This window comes from Chrysochloris asiatica, unplaced genomic scaffold, assembly GCF_000296735.1.
Source record: "Chrysochloris asiatica unplaced genomic scaffold, ChrAsi1.0 scaffold00023, whole genome shotgun sequence".
In the NCBI taxonomy this organism is placed as follows: domain Eukaryota; kingdom Metazoa; phylum Chordata; class Mammalia; order Afrosoricida; family Chrysochloridae; genus Chrysochloris; species Chrysochloris asiatica.
In genome coordinates, this window is record NW_006408541.1 from 5,459,888 (window position 1) to 5,479,573 (window position 19,686).

At 41.7% G+C, this 19,686-nt stretch overlaps 1 pseudogene; it reads right to left on the reverse strand.

Moving 5' to 3' along the window:
• Window positions 1–5,720: 5,720 nt before the first annotated feature.
• LOC102834376 lies at window positions 5,721–7,975 on the reverse strand (annotated as a pseudogene).
• Window positions 7,976–19,686: the final 11,711 nt, after the last annotated feature.

Genomic DNA, 19,686 nt, shown 5'->3' on the forward strand with positions numbered 1-19,686 from the left:
TAAGAGTCATCTGTTGTTGTTAAGTGATGGCGAGTATGTTTCAACGCATAGTGGCCCTGTATGAGGTTTCTGAGGAGCACCTGGTGGGTTTGAACCACTCACCTGTGGTTACCAATCCAGTGCTTATCCCACAGTGCCACACCAGGACTCTTAAGAATCAACCATTGGTGGTGGTGGTGCTGGAGTCTGTTCCAACGCATAGAGACCCTGTATAGGGTTTCCAAGATCATAAATCACTTCAGGAACAGAAAGCCTCATCTTTTCCCATGCAGCAGTTGGTGGATTCAAACCACTGACCCTGTGGTTGGTAGCCCAACGAATAACCCACTCTGCCACCAGAGCTTCTAAGAACCAATTGGTGGTGGTGCTATGGAGTCAGTTCCAACTCATAGTGACCCTGCATAGGGTTTCTGAGGCTGTAAATCTTTATGGGAGCAGAAAACCTCACCTTCCTCCCTGGGGATCCATTTTTGGATGCTGGGATCTGTAGTGAAGATAATAGGATTGCTTATCTCCCAAGCCAGAATGGCAATTGACACCTAGTTGAAATAGTTTTAAAACATTGCAGATGACGTAGTGAAGTCCAAGACCACTAGAGAATTCCTGATACAGTCCTCATATGCTTTGCTAGGTTAACAACAGCAAAACAACAACAACAACAACTCAATAACAAATACCAGTTATTGGGGACATTACATAGTCAGTTATAAATCATAGAAATCCTGTCTAGGATTTCCAAGGCTATAAATCTTTGTGGGAGCCAAAAGCTTCATCTAGTCTCCTGTGGAACAGTTGGTGGGCTCAAACTTCTGACCTTGTACTTTACAGTCCAGTGCTTACCCCTTAGAGCCACCACACTCCTGAAGAGACTACAGTATAGGGTAAATACAATTTTAGGCTCACTGGGAAACCAAAAAAGCTCACTCAATTCACTCTATTTGCTTTATTATGTTGATCTGAAACAGAAAGAACCTGAAATTATCTCCAAGGCATACTTCTATGTTCTAGACATTTTGTAAAATACTGTTGTTAAGTGTCATCGAGTTGGTTCCAACATAGTGACCCTGTGTAGGGTTTCTGAGGAGTGGCTGGTGAATTTGAACCACTGACCTTGTGGTTCAAACTGATCTTGAGGTCGAGTGCATATCCTATGGTGCCACACCAGAACTCCATTATGTTGTTTCATTTTGTAATCAGATAGTTCATGAATTAAGTGTTCTTATGACTGAAGCAAAGGAGAATTAGTGAACTTCAAACTGAAATATGATCAGGAATTCCCTGGGGTCCTTTGATAAAATTCAGAAGCTAATTGAGGAGTTCTGAGGTGCTGCATTTCTAACAAGCCCCCAGATGCTGCTGCAGGTGTTGGCCTGAGAACTGTATTTTGGGAAGCGAGAAGCTATAGAGGTTTAACAATTTGCCAAGATGACTAGCAAGTCAACATTATACATTTGTGTCCTTGTGCCTGTACTTTATACACATTCATTCTCAAAATCTTCCTAGAAAGACAACTCCTACTGTTCCCAGTTTGTAAAACAATATAAAACAAAAAACTGCCTGAGGCTTGCAAAGAACACATCATTTAAAATAAATGTTTCATAATTGTCCCAAGGGTCCACCTTTATTTCGTAAATGGTTGAGCTGGAATTTGAATCCTAGTTGGTGTCACTGCAAATCTCACATCCTTGATACGATGCCACAGACTTTGTACTACCTCACCATCAAGGATTGAGCTGTGTCCTCCCACTCCCAAAATGGGGGCGTGGTGACTCCAGAGGCTAAGCACTGGACTTCGAACCATAAGGTTGGTAGTTTGAGTCCACCAGTCGCTCTGTGGGAGAAAGATGATGCTTTCGGTTCCTGAAAGGATTTATTGTTGTTCAGTGCCATTGAGTTGGTTCCGACTCAAAGCAGCCCTGTACAGGGTTTCCAAGGAACAGCTGATGAGCTTAAACTGCCAACCGTGTGGTTATCAGTCCAGTGATTATCTTACATGATGAACCCATGGCATTCCCATGAGAGGACTATTATCTTGATATATGAATACTTAACAAACATTTTTTATTTTGGATGATCGATTGCTTTTGTTTTGGAGCAAAATATAGAATTCTTTAGTTCTTTGGAAGTTGTGTGCCCTCGAGTCAGTTCTGACTCATAGCGACCCTGTATAGGGGTTCTGAGGAGTGCCTGGTGGGTTTGAATTTGTAAGGATTACAGCTCCAGAAACCCTATATAGCGTCTTTATGAGTGGGAACCAACTCAACAGCACTTAACAAGTACAACTCCCAAAATACATGCTGTCAATTCTAATCCCTCTATTTGCAGTTAAAATGCTGTTTGGGTATATGTTTTGGTTGCTGCATTATTGTGACAAAATTAGTGTAGAGTGTGTCAGAAATCAATCTCTTTTGAGATATCAAAGAGCAGATGAATCAAGTCCAAATGGAAGGGAAGATATATGGACAAGATCACCAAGAAATCTAGGAACAGAAGCTGAAGAGAGACAAAGACCTTCCCTGAGAGCAAAAAGGGAGAACGAGAAACAGAGAGAGAGAAAGACATAAAGAGAGTACTGAATTAAGAGAAGAGTCCCGGTGTATTACTCTAGAATAAGTACTTGACCTCAAGGTTGGTTTGAACTGCAAGGTCAGTGTTTCAAACCCACCACTCACACCTTGGAAATCCTATACTGGGTTGCTATGAGTTGGAACTGACTGGACGTACTTAACAACAACAACCTATGAAGAAATAAATTTAGAAGAACGTGAGACCTCAGAAAGGGGTCCTAGTGGTGTACTACTGGGTTATAAGTTGGGCTGCTAACTGCAAGGTCAGCAGTTCGAATCCACCAGCCAGCCACTCAGAAGGAAAACGATGAAGCTTTCTGCTCCGGTTAAGATTCGTAGCCTTGGAAATCTATACATGATTACTATGAGTTGGAATGGACTTGACAACATACAGCCATCATGGTCACCGACCTTTATGTGGATTCCTGGTGTGGTGTTGTAGGATCAGCATTGGACAGCGAACCACAAGGCTGCTCCTTGGAAAACCCTATATATGAGTCGGAACTGACTCCACGACCGCCAGAGAACTAAGGTAATCTACCTTTTGCTCCAATCAAAGCAAAAACAATTGACCATCAAAATAATAGAAAAATTTTGTTGAGAATACACACAGGATTATAATAATCATATTATGAGGCTAAATGCCTCGGCCACTTGTGCTTCTGTGAAAGTGTACAGAAATGTGCACTTGCTAACTATCTCACATTTCCTTCTCTCCACTCTCATTTCTAGGATGGCATTTCAAACAGGATGAGGGATGTGGCTCAAGAATTTTTCTCAGAATGACAAAAACCAGATCATTTGTACGGGAAATGCCAGCTGGGAAGAGGGGAACATACGCTTGTATTCAGGAAAAGTTTTGCAGGGTGCATAAAGAAACCATCTGCTTTCTCTCTTTGCTCTTGTTTAAGAACAGCTTGTGTTTGCAGCTCACAATTTAAAACAGGGTTATAAGCTCCAGGACTTTGTGAAGCAAGAATTGCACTGCTTTGTTTTTTCTCTTCTCTCTCTTTTTGGTTACTTAATTTTTTCACTTTGTGTTTGCAGAAAGCAGAATGCAAAGAAGATATTTGCATGCCGAAACTTGGAAAATAACATTTTTCTGATCATGACTTGTATCCACTTTGTGTGTGTGTGTGTGTGTGTGTGTGTGTGTGTGTGTTCTGGGCAATCTAGGACCTGAGGTGAAACCCAGCCAAAATGAATCAAGTGTAATGCTCGGCTTAGCTTTAAGAAACACCCTGGGCTAAGACAGTGGCTCAGATCACCTCCTATTCATCCTATGCACAGAAACATTTCTGCCACCCTACTTTATCTGTCACAGCACCTGCTGGGGACTTGGAAATCACTCTGGAAAAAAAATGTCATTTTATATGTTTACTCTTCTCATTAACATTCAACTTGGGACTTTGAAGTGTATCTTATTTCCTGCTGAGGCTCCCAATGATGCTGGCTCTGCCAATCCTTGGATGCAGACCATCTCAGGGGCTCACTGCTCAGGGGTCCAGAGATGGAAGAAGACAGAGCCCTCAGCAGAGACGCCTCAATAGATGGTTTGGGTTCAGTGACCAGATTGTACCATAAAGTAGTTAAGGTCTGCAAGAGGATCTAGGCAAGACCCCTGATCCTTCACTTCCCAGCTCTGAGACCTGAAGCAAGCTCCTCAGCTCCTCCGGGTCTCAGCTGGCTTGTCTGTAAGATGAGACACAGCATCCACCTGACAGGGTTGTTAGGTGGGTGCTGTGAGATGAGTTTAAAATGCTCAGAGTGGTAGTTTGAGTCCAGGAAGCACTTATTTATAGGGAAAAAAGGACCCAGGGCAGACAAGTCTCGGTTTATGAACTTCCTGTCAGGTTTCCTTATATGGTAACACACACACACCCACACACAGAGTAATTTCATATATGATTAAGTTAAAAGATATATGTGTATATACATATATATACACATACAGACACACATAGAGGCACCACACACATATACATACATACATACATACATATACACACACATATTTACACACATATATGCATACATATACACCACACACAAACATACATACATAACATATACATACACACATGCACACATATACATGTATTGTATTTCATATATGTGTAAGTTAAAAATGTGTGTACATATACAGACATATATACATGCATACATATATACATACACACCACATATATAAATGTATACATATGTTGTTGTTGTTGTTGTTGTTAAGTGTTGTCGAGTCAAATCCAACCCATAGCTACCCTGTATAGGATTTCCAAGGAGCAGCTGGTGAGCTTAAACTGCCGACCTTGCAGTTCAAATGACTTTGTAGTCTGATGCATTAGTCCACAGAACCACACCAGGACTCCAATACTCCCAAAGATTTACAACTTGTCTTATATAGTTTTCATTGGCTCATTTTCTAAAGTAGATGGTAAGACTTTTTCTCCTAGTCTTTCCTAGTTTGAAAGCTCTTCTGACGTATGTCCACCATGGGTGACTCTGCTGATATATTTTTTTTTTCCAGTTTCAGTAGATTTGAACTTTTTATGTTTGTGCTTTATTGCTAAATTAGCACATTTCCTTCAGAATAAGCTATAGCTCTCCATTTTATATTTTCCTTATGTTAGAATGTGTTTGTTTCACTTCACAGAAACAACTGAAGAGTGAGAACCATCTACAGCAGTTTGGCATGTGCAGAATTCCTGGGTATTCCATTGCTTCTTACATTCCTTTTAGCTCTTTTTCTTCACTAAGTCCTCGAGACTACGGCACATATAACATGCTGACACATAGGCTTTTCACAGAAACACCTTTTTAGGTAGCTGTTTAAAACATTATCAATTTCAAATCATAAATGTCCCTTGTAAAAAAAAAAAAAAACTAAAAACCAACTCCTTAAAAAAAAAAAAACAATGAAGAAGAAAAGCAAACATTTAAGTGACCCATGTGCAGACACCTGTACTTTATGTTACACCTAAACACCGTGGCTTTCTTGAGGTCTAAGAAGCTCAACTATAGAACAAAGGAAGGGTGAGTTAAGAGGGAAGGCGGGGAAAAGAAAAAGTAGAATTTATGAACACATAATACTATTGTCTGTGATTAAAGTCCTTTACTTATTAGCACCCCATTAAATGATTTTACATATCTAGTCACTTAATGAAATCCAACAAAATCTTCCAGAGTTCTGGGGATCTGGTCTTGATAGTTAATGTCATTAGCCCAAACTGCTCAGGCAGCCAGGCACTTGAGACTCATCTTCATTTGCGTTTTAAATAGTATTTCCAATACCCCAGTTGTACTTTTGTCTAGAGGAGTTTTCTTCTGTTTATTCGTCATATCAGTATGAGCGGCAGCTTCAACCAGGCTACTGATGATGGAGTGCAGGGTCAGACCATCAAAAAACACTGGTGGGTCTGTTGTACTGAACAATAATGTGAAGGGCACGGTTTCCCTCACTGTCCACAGTGTTCGCTTCGGCACCACAGTCCAGCAGGAGCTTTTTGACCAGAGCAGTTGGAAAGCTGCAGATGTCATTAGTGTGGAAACCATCAACTGGGATATTGGAGTTGACAGCTACATGCAGTAAGTGAAACCTTCCCAAGTTCTGGGATTGAGGTGAATCAAGTTGTAGAGCTGCTTGTTAATTCTGCACTGGTCTTCTTCACTGCACTGTGTTTTGGTGGAGATGCATACTAAACACAGAAAGGTATAGAGATTACATTTGTAATTGTCCATCGCATTGTGGACATCAGCATCTGGAATAGTTTTTACTCTGTTCATATTTGGTTCTATTTCCAAAGTATTGCATCTTAAAACACATTCTATGTCTGGGGCTTTCACAGTTTCATTCAAATGTATCATCTGTGAGAAAACTGGAGCAAATCGAAGAAGATTCTTGTGGGTGTTCCTTTACCTTTCTGCCTGAGGTACAGAGCATGAAGCCACAACTTGATACACTGTTCAAATTCCATATTATCTGCATAGACAGCCCCCCCTGGAAATGATGGGATGGGAAACATCAAAATTGTCAGCACCTAAATTCCGTTCCCGAACTATAAGGCCTTCCATATGAAGAGCATCTCTGTCTTGCTGAATGGATTTCAGTTCCTGAGGATTTCTACATTCAGTTCTATTCCTGTAAGCGTGGACTGGGGGGAGGACCTCTTTTTCAAGAATGTTGTCACCATCCTGAAACCTCTCCAACATGGCTAAGTGTAAATAGTGATATGTCTTCATGATGTCATTTGAAAAGGAGGCACCCAAGAGTTCTAAAGATTCAATCCCACGTCTTGGGTCATAATCAGCATGAGAGAGCAGCAGTTTAACAGCATCAGCTTTACAACTTTCCGCAGCGACTTTTAACGGCGTCATCCCATGGCTGTTCATTACTACGGCAGCACGCCATTTGATCAGCTAGCTCTTTCACCATGCCTATGGGCCCAGCTTTAGCTGCAAAGTGCAATGTTGTGGCTCCACAGTGTGCTTTAGCATTGGGGTCAGCACGTTGTTCTAAAAGTTAACGGACCATGTCAGTGTGCCCCTTTTACGCTGTGATCATGTGGCACGTGTTATCATACTTGTTGGCAATGCTGATGCTGACTTTATGTTCAACCAAGTACTTAACATCAAAGCATGATGCCAACATCGGGGTTGAATTCGTTACTGTGGTGTGGTTCACGTTGGCTCCATGATTGACTAGAAGCTTAACAACTTCAAAATGTCCCACTCCTGCAGCACACCAAAGGGCACCATCGGTGACATACTTGAAGAGGGGAGGAGAAACTGGGTGGCTAAATCATTCACCAGAGGTCCAAGTGCGGGTCTCAGTTACAAGCCCAGTACTGACAAAGGTAAAACCTGGAAACACCTCTCCCATGCTGCTGGTTCACAGCCCGTAGAAAGTGGTCTGTTGAGTCTGCATCCCATAATGTTCTATCAGCAAGCACCACCTTGGCATGCCCATTGAGAACTGCGATGATGAGGGGCATGGAGTGTTACCCTCCCTGCTGACTGATGTAGCCCAGCAGATAGCGGATGTCGCTTTCAGACCGATTGAGTAGCAAGGAGGCCACAGTCAGCACCTTGCCCTCCCTGGCCGCCCTCCATGGCCGCCACCCACTCCAACACCCATTTGGTCGCCACCTCTGCTGCTGCTGCCTGGCGCCCCCGGAGGCTGCGTTCGCCAGAGCTTCCAACCCGGACCCTCGAAGCCCATTTAACAGGGGGCAGTTCACTGCCGCCACGGAGCCCAGACAGCAGCACAGCGCAGCCTGGGGAGGGCTGAGATGCAGAGGTGACCCAGTGCCGCAGGGGGCACGCACAACCCAGCCAGGACAGGTAGGAGAGCACTCAGGGCTGTCCCCAAGGCCCCAGGCGCCTGCCCTGAGCCTAGGGGAGGGCATCTCCATGGCCGGACCCTCGGCTCTGCTGGTGTTTGAAGTGGCATCTGTTGCAGCTTCATAGCAACACATAAGGTACCACAACACAGCAGGCTTGGAAGAAATACAAGGAGAACACGCCTTAGATATGAGCACAATGAGAGTGTGACTTGTTTACCTTGGACCCGCTATCAGGAAAGAAATTACTAGAACAGGAAATTGTGCTTAGTAAAGTGGTTGGTGATGGTTGTGTGTCATTGAATCGATTCCAATACATAGCATCCTTACATATAGGGTTTCTGAGCCTGTGAATCGTTTGGGGAGCAGAAAGCCTCATCTTCCTCCCTCAGAGCAGCTGGTGGGCTCGAATCGTCCACCTTGTGGTTTGCAGTGCTTATCCTACAGAGCCACTGTGCTCCCATTTGATAAAGTAGAGAAAAACAAAAATGAAAAAAGCCCTCTCTCAGTGCGATGGGTTGACATATAGCTGCAACAATGGACTCAAGACACACCGAGGGCCCTGAGGATGGTGCAGGCCTGGGGATGCTTTGTTCTGTTGTTTACAGGGATGCTAAGAGCAGGACCCGAGAGTAATACACACGTAATATTTATGGTACATTTTTCTTAATTGGGAATAGTGCCTCCTAGCCCAATGTTTCCGAGTATCTGTCCCACTGGCATTTTGGATGAGTTAAGTTTTTGTGATATGACTGTCCTGCATTCTGAGATGTTTAGCAACGCACCCTGGACTCTTTACCCCCTAGAGGCCAGGAGGCCAGAAGAACACTCTCCCCCCAGTTATAATTACTAAGCGTGATGGCAATGTTACACAATGTCCGCTGGCAGTCACAGCCTCCCTGATTGAGAATCTCTTCCATTCCAATGAGTCTTGTTGATGCTATTGGTAAGTGGTGTCAAACTGTTACCAATTCATAGGCGACCTTGTATAATGTTTCAGAGGAGCAGCTGGTGAGTTTGAACTGCCGATCTGTGGTTCAAACTGACCTTGCAGTCCAGTGCTTTATGCCACAGCACTAAGTGGGGTAAACTCACAGCGACCCTGTGTAGAATTTCCAAGGAGTGGCTGGTGGATTTGGACCATTGTTCTTGCATTTAGTAGTGTTGAGCCTACAGTTCCACGCCAGGAGTTCTGTCTTAAGGTCCCTGCAACTGTGTTGCTCTGTAGTGATCAGGAGATTAGGAATGACCAGGCATCTGTGGACATCACAGAGGAAAACGTCTGCTTGTCTCATTTGTACTTGGGCATCAAGGAACAAATTCAAATCTGACTAGTTTGTATGTGTGTCCTGTAAGTAACGGTATACTATGTTTATTTGAAAGGAATTTTTGCAAACGCAATCAACATTCAATTTTCTGCCTCTTTTCATGAACCTCTTTTAAATTAAGATGTTATCTTCTTAATAGGCAGCAGAGAGAGGAACTCAGTGTGTACGTCAGATACAAAAATGAATTGACTTTGGAGCCAGAAGGTTCTGGAAAAAGCGTTAAATCTACTGTTGAAGTGATTTTTTTTCTAAAAATATAATAATGTTTTGCCACTGCTCTTCTTTCAGTTTGTGCTGTGGTGGCTTGCGTGTTGCTGTGATGCTGGGAGCTATGCCACTGGTATCTTAAATACTAGTGGCTCCATGTGCTAAGCACTAAACTGCAAACCAGTATGTTTAAGGTTCGAGCCCACCAACCACTTTATGAGAAATTATGAGACTTTCTACTTTGCTGAAGATTTAAAATTTTGACCACCCTATACAGAGTTGCTGTGGATTAGAACCTAATCTATGGCACTTAACGTGGGTCACCCCTGGTGGATAAGTTTCAGCAGAACTTCCAGATGAAGACAAACTAGGACAAAGGAGATGCGGACTACTTCTGAATGTTTAGTTACTGATAACCTTATGAATAAGGAGCTCTGGTAGCGTAGTGGTTACGAATCAGGCTGCGAGCCGCAAGGTCAGCAGTTTGAAACTACCAGCTGTTCCGCGGGAGAAAGATGAGGCTTTCTGCTCCCGTAAAGATATACAGCCTGGGAAACCCTGTATATGGTTGCTATGAGTTAGAACCGACTCCACGGCACATAACAACAACCTTATGAAGAGCAGCAACATATTGTCATATGTAGTCCCAGAAGATGAAAACATTATGAATAGCACCAGAGTATTGCCAGATATAGTGCCGGAAGATGAGCCCCTCAGCTTGGAAGGCACTCAAAATATAACTGGCATAGTGGCAGCACTGATGGGCTGGAGGGTAACAACAATCGTGAGGCAGGTGTGGGACTGGGCTGTGTTTCAGTCTGTTGTATATAAGGTTTCTGGGTAGGAACCGACTCGATGGCATCTAATAACAACAGGATGTCTTAACATTGTAATTTGGAAGTGGCAGAAAAGCACTTATCAGTTTGTAGCTATCAGTGAATAGTCCTTAGTGCTCCCATAGTTTGACCATATTAAATTATTCTTATTTATATCTTTCCAAATATCTAATGGACTCCTGGTGTGATGCTGTAGGATCAGCACTGGACTGTGAAGTACAAGGTCAACAGTTCAAACCCATCAGCTGCTCTTCAGAAACCCTATACCATGTCTCTATGAGTTGGAACCAACTCAACAGCACTTAACAACAAGTATGTAATTGATTTTTGATCTAATTAAACATATATTAAAGCAAGATTCATTTCCTTTTGTTTTTTTAAGATTCAAATGGATTGTTTTATGCAATGCTAACAATAAAAACAATTGCAGTCAAAACAGTATGGTTTTATCATACTATGACTTGGCTTCTTTGCTTCTGAAACATAGCAAGCAAGGTCAGATGAAATATCAAATGGACAAAAAAAGACATAGTTATCCTTCAAAACAGATTGGAGATCTTGTCACACTGGGCTCCATGTCTGGAGGCTGGCAGGCAGTGTGGCTGCGAGGATGGAGCCTGCAGGTCATGAATGAACAAGTGCTTCTCAGGAGGCTGGGAGCCAGAGCCTGGAGGCAGGAACTGGGACAGAGCTACTTGGAAAGGAACTCAGAGAGAAATTCTGCCGGTATCTCTGCCAGGAATGTACTGAGATTCTTGAGTAGCTGATGCTCCATGGAAAGGAGAGATTGCAGTCTTGAAACCAAGAGTTGAAGAAAACCACCCCTGACTAAGTGCCTGGGTGTGAGAGATTCTCTTTGTCTGCTCAGCCCTGGACTCTCAGCTTATCATTCATTTCTAAACTGGGTACCCACAGGACTAGGTAGAGCCAGAAATAACACATGCATGTGTAAGAGAGAGAGAGATAGAGAGAGAAACAGAAAGAGAGAGGATTTGGGAAGAAAAAGAGATAACACGGACAGGAAGTGAAACATATAAAAATAGCCCATTCCTCTCAAAGTTAGCCTGCAAACCAAACACATGAAGCCTCTCTAACACCAAGAAAGCTGCAAAATATACAAACAGAACTATCACAGATACTGAAAAAGCTTAATTATAAGGCAACAGCTGCTACTCGATTAAGTCAACTTTGCCACGCAGTGTTTGGGGTACCCAGCCCTTGTGGAGCCTGTTGGCTGATGGCAAGTTTAAAGGACTCAGGGAGGTGAGTACTGAAACTACATCCTTCAGGAAGAAAGAGAAATGATAAAACAGAAAGGAGGCGAAAATGAACTAAGAAGCATGGAATTCAAGGAGCAATCTTAGAAATGCAGAGTGTAATCATTCATGCAAGGCATTCAATACATGATTGAATTCTAGACTGGGTGTAGACAAAAAGAGAATTATTATTGACAATAGAACACAATGAGAATTCACCAGGATGCAGAAAATAGGATAAAACTTAACTATGAAGAGCCGTGAGTTGGAGGAGAATATTGAAAGTGCCATGGGTTGCCAAAAGAACAAACAAATCTATGTTGGAAGAAGTGCAGCCAGAGTGCTCCTTGGAGGCCAGGATGGCCAAACTCTGTCTCTCATACTTTAGACATATTGTTAGGAGGGACCAGTCACTGGAGAATGATACCATGTTTGGTAAGATGGAGGGTCAGAGAAAAAGAGGAAGACCCCCCAGTGAGATGCATTGGCCAAGTGGCAGTATCAATGGGCCCAAGCATGGCAACAATTGGGAAGTTGGCCCAGGATTGGGCAGTGTTTTGTGCTGTTGTGTGGGGGGTCACTATGAGTCGATTCTGACTTGATGGCACCTAACAATAACATGAGATGCCATGAAGAGTCCACAGGAAATTCAGACATGTATCTGTTAAAGGAGATTATTTTACAGGATAAACTCATGGATTTTGTTCACATATAACATGAACAGACATTAACATTTTCGTGTAAGTTATTAATGGGAGAACTGTCCACATTTACAATTGGTTTGAAGATGTTAAAAAAAAAAAAAAAAGAAAAAGTTACATGGAACAAAGGAATGTTAAAATGAATCTAAAAATCACTGCAAAGCAAGCTTTTTTTTTTTTTTTCCAGGGACAGTTAGTAGGTAAATCAATTGAAATTCTGTGGGACAGAATTTATTTTCATGTTGATGGACAAGAATTCTTTGCATCAGTGTCAGTGATTTACAAGTCCCCACCCACTGTCTTCAAGTCCATTCTGACTCATAGTGACCCTGCAGGACAGAGTGGACCTGCTCCACAGGACTTCTGAGACTGTAAATCTTTACAGGAGCCAATAATCTCGTCTTTCTTCCAACAAGTGAATGGTGGATTTGAACTTCAGGAACAGGAAGCCTCTTCTCTCTCCCACAGAGCAACTGGCAGGTTTGAACTGCTGACCTTGCAATTAGCAGCCTATCACATAATCCAGGTCTTTGAGAAGCAAGCAGTTACATGAAATTAGGTTCACACTTGACACATCATAGAAAAATTGTGGATCATTAACAGAAGGCCCCAAAAGAATAAAGAAAAAAAAAAAAAAAGAAGAAAGAACAGTAAAAGAAAAAATAAATGTTAAATGATAGAAAATGAATTCGAAATTAGAAATATAATAGGATATAATTTTACATGTTTAACTGATATAATGCACTCCTGGTGTAGCACTGTGAGATAAAGCACTGGACTGCAAAGTCAATTAGAACCACACGGTCAGCAGTTCAAACTCACCAGCCGCTCCTTGGAAGCCCTACACAGGGTTGTTAAGAGTCAGAACCAACTCGATGGCACTTAATAACAAAACGATATCCGATATAATATGTATGATATCTTAAGAGCAGGTCCAAGATTTTTCTCCCTAGAAATAGATGACCAGGTCTTGTTTCCAGTGCACCTTGGCTAGACTTGAACTTTCAACCTATCTGCTATCAGCCAAGTGCATTAACCCTTTGCACTACCCAGGGACTTCCCTTGTTGCTAGTTGTGGTTGTGTTGATCTGAGTTGTAATGACAGAGTAAATTGCACCACAGGCTTTCTAAGCTATAATCTTTATGAAGGATTCCTGCTGTGATGCTGTAGGATAAGCATTTGACTGCCAACTACAAGGTCAGTGTTTCAAATACAGGGGTCACTATAAGTCATACCTGACTGGATAGCACTTAACAACAACAATCTTTATGGAAACAGAATGACACATCTTTCTAGCTGGTGGGTTTAAACTGCACACCTTTTGTTGTTGTTGTTGTTTTCAGGTGCCATCGAGTCGGAACCGACTCATAGCGACCCCATGCACAGCAGAACGAAACAATGTCCGATCCTGGGCCAACCTCACTACCCCTGCCACACTTGAGTCCATCAATGATGCCACCTGGCTGATCCATCTCGTTGGGGGTCTTCCTCTTTTTCTCTGACCCTCCACCTTACCCAGCATGACATCCTTCTCCAACAATTGTTTACTCCGGACAATATGTCCAAAGTAGAGACGACGTTTAGCCATCCTGTCCTCCAAGGAGCACTCTGGCTGCACTTCCTCCAAAACAGATCTATTGGTTCTTCTGGCAGTCCATGGCACTTTCAGTATTCTCCTCCACCTTTAGCAGCAGTCAAATGCTTGACTCTCAGTCTTTAACAATGAAGTCATTGAAATCACAGGCACAGAGTGAATAAGTGGTAGAATGAGGATTTGAACCCATGTCTTCTGGTTCTAAAGGCTTTGAGGCTTTGAACACACTACTGCCTTCTAATCATAAAGAGAAAGGTTTTCTTGTAAGGGTGGATGGAACATGAGCCACAGCTGGGAAATACCAGATGAGTAGTTAACTACTTGGTGGGATATGGAAAGACCTTTCTTGTCAGAGAACAGCACAAACAAAGACCCCTGGAAGCAGCGAGAAGACCACGGATCCAAGAATTGGACGAGTCAGGTTTGGCTGGAGAAGGTAGGTGGGAAAGGCAGTGGGAGACAGGACTGAAGACCAGGTACAGCTTTGCAGTTGGGCTATGTGCTTAATCTTGTTGTAATAAGAGCAACGAGAACATTTGAAAGTTTTAAAGACAATGAGAGGGGAGGAGGTGACTTGATCAAGTTTGCATTTTGAAGAGACTTTGGGCTGCAATGTGAAGAATGAATTGGAGTTAGACCAGTATGGGTGTAGGAAGACAGATTAAAAAACTGCTGATATAACAGGCAAGATTATTATATGCTCAAAGGGATCTGCTAACCATCCTGAGGATACAGACTTGTGATATTCAAACAGAAAGTCAAGGGATGTAGACCATAGGTGCCAAGATTTCCTTATGGAATCTCGCTCCCTTTCTCTGGCTCCTTCATCCATTTTATATTCTTTGGTATTTGGCATTATTAGCAGGTGGAATAAACAGCGACTGTTCTGGAAGCCTGAATCTCCAAACCATCCGAACATGATCCTGGGATGGATTATTTTTGTTCTTCATGCCTGCGCTCTTTGTATTTCTTATCTTTATTACTGCATTTTTCACATTGAATGATAATGTTTGAGTCACTTCTGCCTTCTGACTAAAGTGAACCCCTTGAGAATGAAGAGCTTATTTTATTTACCTTTATATTCCCACAGCTTAAAAGTGACAACCAAAAATAGTCATTCAATGAAAGTCTTTGAGTAAATGAATGAGATTCAATTATGTGGAACAGATCAGTTTCTTCTGCCAAATTTAGCAGCTCTCTTCATTTCCATGCTCACTAAGAAACTTGTTTCTAGAATCATGCTAATAATACCCAGGCCCCTTAACAACTAAAAACCTTTGGACTTGATAAATTAAATTTATATCTAAATGAATAACCCTGTCATTCATTTAAACCAATAGTGTTTATTATATGAAGTATATAGGCTATTATGAATGCTTTCAATTCTGTTACTGGTATTATCTCAGGACCTCAATGGTAAATTAATAATGGCTCCAATCTACAGTGCCTCAGGGTGTACACTCTTGAAACATGAATTTTTCTTTTCCTCCACTACTTGGTCCATATGTGACCTAGTCAAGATCTCTCTGTGCCGCAATTTCCTCATCCATAAATAGATCATAGTATTTATCCACCTTGATAAGTTTTGTAGGGACTAAAAAGACAACATGCAAAACTTCCTAGGCAACATATTCTATTGCCCTTGTGTTGATTTTGACCTATGAGGATGCGGATCTGGAATCTTTATAAAAACAGATATTTTGACTATCCTTCCACGTGCCTCTGGCTAGATTCAAACTGCCAACCTTTAGGTTATAATCAAAGCATTTAGTTGCTTGTGTCACCCAGAGAACTTTTATGCAACATATCATTGTTGTTAAGTAGGTATGGCAATATTAAATATCGTCCTACTATTTTTGCATTTCTACCTTTTTATTTTTTTAACGTCCCTGTGCATGTCATGCCGCAAATTGCCTAACTGGACTGATCGTTGTTGTTATGAAGTGCCATTGAGTCAGTTCTGACTCATAGTGACCCTCTATAGGATTTCTGAGGAGTGACGGGTGAGTTTGAACTACCAACTTGTGGTTCAAACTGACCTGTGGTTGAATGCTTACCCTATAGCACTACATCATGAGTCCAAAATCTTCTTTTAAATTCTCTAAGTTGCAGTCCCGATGTGGCACTGTGGGTTAATGCACTGGACTGCAAAGTCAGTTTGAACCACAAGGTCGGTGGTGAGCTCACCAACGGTTCCTAAGAAACCGTATACAGAGCTGCTATGGGTTGGAACCAATTCAACGGCACTTAACAACAAGTTGCAGTCTAATATTTATTTACTCTTGTCAAAATCTCATATTCTGTCAGGAGTGAAAGAAAAGATGTTTTATGGAGTAATAATAAAGCTTGAACTGGTTGTTGTTGTTAAGTGCCATTGAGTTGGTTTCGACTCACAGTGAACCTGTATAAGATTTCTGAGGACAGATGATGGGTTTGAACCATCAACTTCGTGGTTAGTAGTCCAGTGATTATGCTACAGTGCCACACCTGGACTTGTGAGCTGGGTCTTGTTTATGATAAGTCCTGTCTAGTGGGTTCTGACACATAACAACCCTGCATAGGATTTCTGTGGACTGTTAGTGAGTTTGAACCACTGACCTTGAGATCAAGTGCTTATCTTATGACAACACATCAGGACTTCTAAGTAAATATACAAAACACTGTAATTCAAGTGAAAAGAGGGGTCTATGTACAGGGGAAACAAAGGAGAGAAAGGAGGTTAATGATTGTAGTTAGGGATCAGCTTCAGCTTGAAGTCTTTTGAAATGTAAAGGCCAGCCACTTGGCTAAGAAGGAATAAGTTACCATCTAGATGGGTAGTGCCAGCTGGTTTAGTCACACACTATTATAGTTGGATATCTAGTAATGTATGATCATAGGTAAGGAGCTCTAGCAGCGTAGTGGTTACGAATCAGGCTGCTAACCTCAAGGTCAACAGTTCGAAACTACCAACTGTTCCACAGGAGAAAGATGAGGCTTTCTGCTCCCATAAAGATTCACAGCCTCAGAAACTCTGTGCAGGGTCGCTATGAGTCGGAACTGACTCCACAGCACATAATCACCACCACCATATATGTATGTATATGTATATATGTATGCATATGTATATATGTATATGTTTATACACACACACATATAAATACATATTGCTTTTTATAGTAAACATCACAGATTATTAACTTTGTAGCTAGCATAGCATAACTCCTTTAATTACTGAGATAGCTGTTTCTTACCATAAAAGAGAGAAAGAAAAAATGGTTTCTTATATCTAGGAAAAGGAGCTCTGGTAGCATAGTGGTTACGAATCGGGCTGCAAACCTTAAGGTCAGCTGTTCGAAGCTACCAGCTGCTTCGCGGGAGAAAGAGGAGGCTTTCTGCTCCCGTAAAGATTTACAGCCTCAGAAACCCTGTACAGGGTCACTATGGGTTGGAACCGACTCCACGGCACATAACAACAACATATCTAGGAAATAGAACATTGAACACCAGCAATATTCTCACATAAACCTTAGAAAAATTTTTTTGTTTACTCAGTCCTACATAGTTCATTGAAGTCCTAGTGTGGTTCTGTAGGATGAGCACTGAATTGCTAACCTCAAGATTGGTGGTTCAAACCCACCAGCCACTCCTCAGAAAGCCTATACAGGGTCGCTATGAGTTAGAACCATCTCAGTGGCCCTTAACAACAATATAGCTAATTTTGGTTCCATGTAATTCTGTGTGAGTAGCTGTCTAATAACTTCATCTGTTTCTGTGTAAAAATTCTGAAACTCTAGATTCAGTCTGATGGTAATCATGTTAGATAGAGATCCAGTCCTTTTCATAAGTCTGATATAGTCCATCTTTGTTAAAATGTTTTGGTCAATTTTTTCAGTGGGACTGCAAAGTAAAACTTATCTGCAGATAACAATTGAAAAGTAGCCAAGGTTAACCTATAGTGTTGCTCTTGCTGTTGTTAAGTGCTGTCAGTAGGTTCTCACTCATAGCAACTCTGTATAGGGTTTCCAAGGAGCAATTGGTAGGTTTGAACCATCGACTTCCTGGTAGGCAGTCCAGTGCTGATCCTACAATGCCACACCGGGAGTCCTAACTTGTCATACTAATTCCTAACAGTGGAAGTCCTGATGAGAGTTATACAAGTAATGCAGAGGCAAATAAAGTCCATTTTTTCTCATTGAACAACACAAACTTCAGATCAAAATTTTACCTACCCATGAGAAACCTTGTTTTTAAAGAGCTTCAGACATAACACATAGCAATTTGAGCTATGATACCAAGTTGTCAGGATACACCAAGAACTTAATGAGGTTGTAAAGACTCTAAACATCTAAAGAGTTATAAAATCTCTGTGGTTAACCAATGTGAATTTCCCAGTTCAAGACCAAGACACAATTATACTCAATACCACAAGTGGAAAAACAGTGTCTTAAAGTGTATCAAGATTTTTGGATGAGTTTAACTCAACAGAAAAACAGGTTCTAGATAAACTCATTAACTTGCCCGAGTCTTAGATTGTTATTATTGTGAAGTGCTGTCGACTTGGTTCTGACTCATAGCGACCCTGTATAGGATTCCTGAGGAGCGTCGGGTGAGTTTGAACCCCCGACCTTGTGGTTCAAACCAACCTTACAATCCAGAGCATTATCCTGCAATAACACATAGCTAGAGGGATTTTATTCAACCCCTTTAACTAAAACTAAGAGGTAAACAAAAGTTCTTAAAAATAAAATTGGCAATGTAAATGGAAACTCATTTTTCAAAAGGGATTGCTGAAATTCTGAATGACTTCGAGTATACTCAACTTGTAGCATTTTTAAATAAAAATTCCAAACCAGTGGCCCAGTAGAGTGGGAATCCTGGATCATTTATTAAAGGGTGTTAATAATCTATGTTCTTAGGGTGAACTTTGGTTTTCCAGAGTCAAGCAAAATTCCTAGCTGTGAGGTTACCATGGGGTTTACCCAGAGCTTTGCGTCACCATCTGCCTCCATTGCATCAGAATCTCCTTGAAGCTGGTAGGCAGCCTTGTACTCTGCCCTCTCGTGTCCCAGTTTTTCTTGTCACGCTTGTCTTTCTGTTGGTCATGAGCATTGTAGGGTTCTAAAATGTTTAACCACGTTTTTGTGGTTTAGACTCTGGGATTCCTTCTTAGCAAATATACAAAACCTGGCTTCGTGCTTTCTGATCCTAATTCATTCTACTGGCTAGAGACCTGATCTTAGAATACTAATGTCTACAGTCAGTTGGAAAGTTCCCTAAAGTAGTCACTGACTTCCCAAACTGTCTCAAGTGAGTTCAGGCCAGACAGACAAGACCATGCATGATAAAGGAGCATAATGCTTGTTCATGTAGTGAACAAAAGTCTCAGAAGATGGCTCCAAATTTCCTTTGGTGGTGGTAGTGGTGATGTGCCATGGAGTTGGTTCCAAGTCATAGTGACCCTGTATAGGGTTTCTGTGGCTGTGAATCTTTATGGGAACAGAAAGCCTCATCTCACAAGAAACATTTACTTACAATAACCAAAATAAAATCCCAATAAATCTTTTTTTTAAATCTTTAATTGTGAATTGAGTGATAGTTTACATAGGAGAACATCAGTTTTACACTCATCATATTTCGTTTCATTGCAATGATTATAGTCTCCTTTGTGTATCATCATTCAACAGTATTGGCTTCTACTCCCTCTGTTTTTGGGGATGTACATCAAAACACTCAGGAACATATAATCATTTAAACAACCAAAGGGCACATTCTGCAAGTCTGCCTCCTGGCTACCAGCACACAGCCTTTCTCTTTACATGAGTCTAGGGTCCTCAGCTGCTCTCTCTTTCAATGTCTTCATCTCTGCCTCCATCTCTGG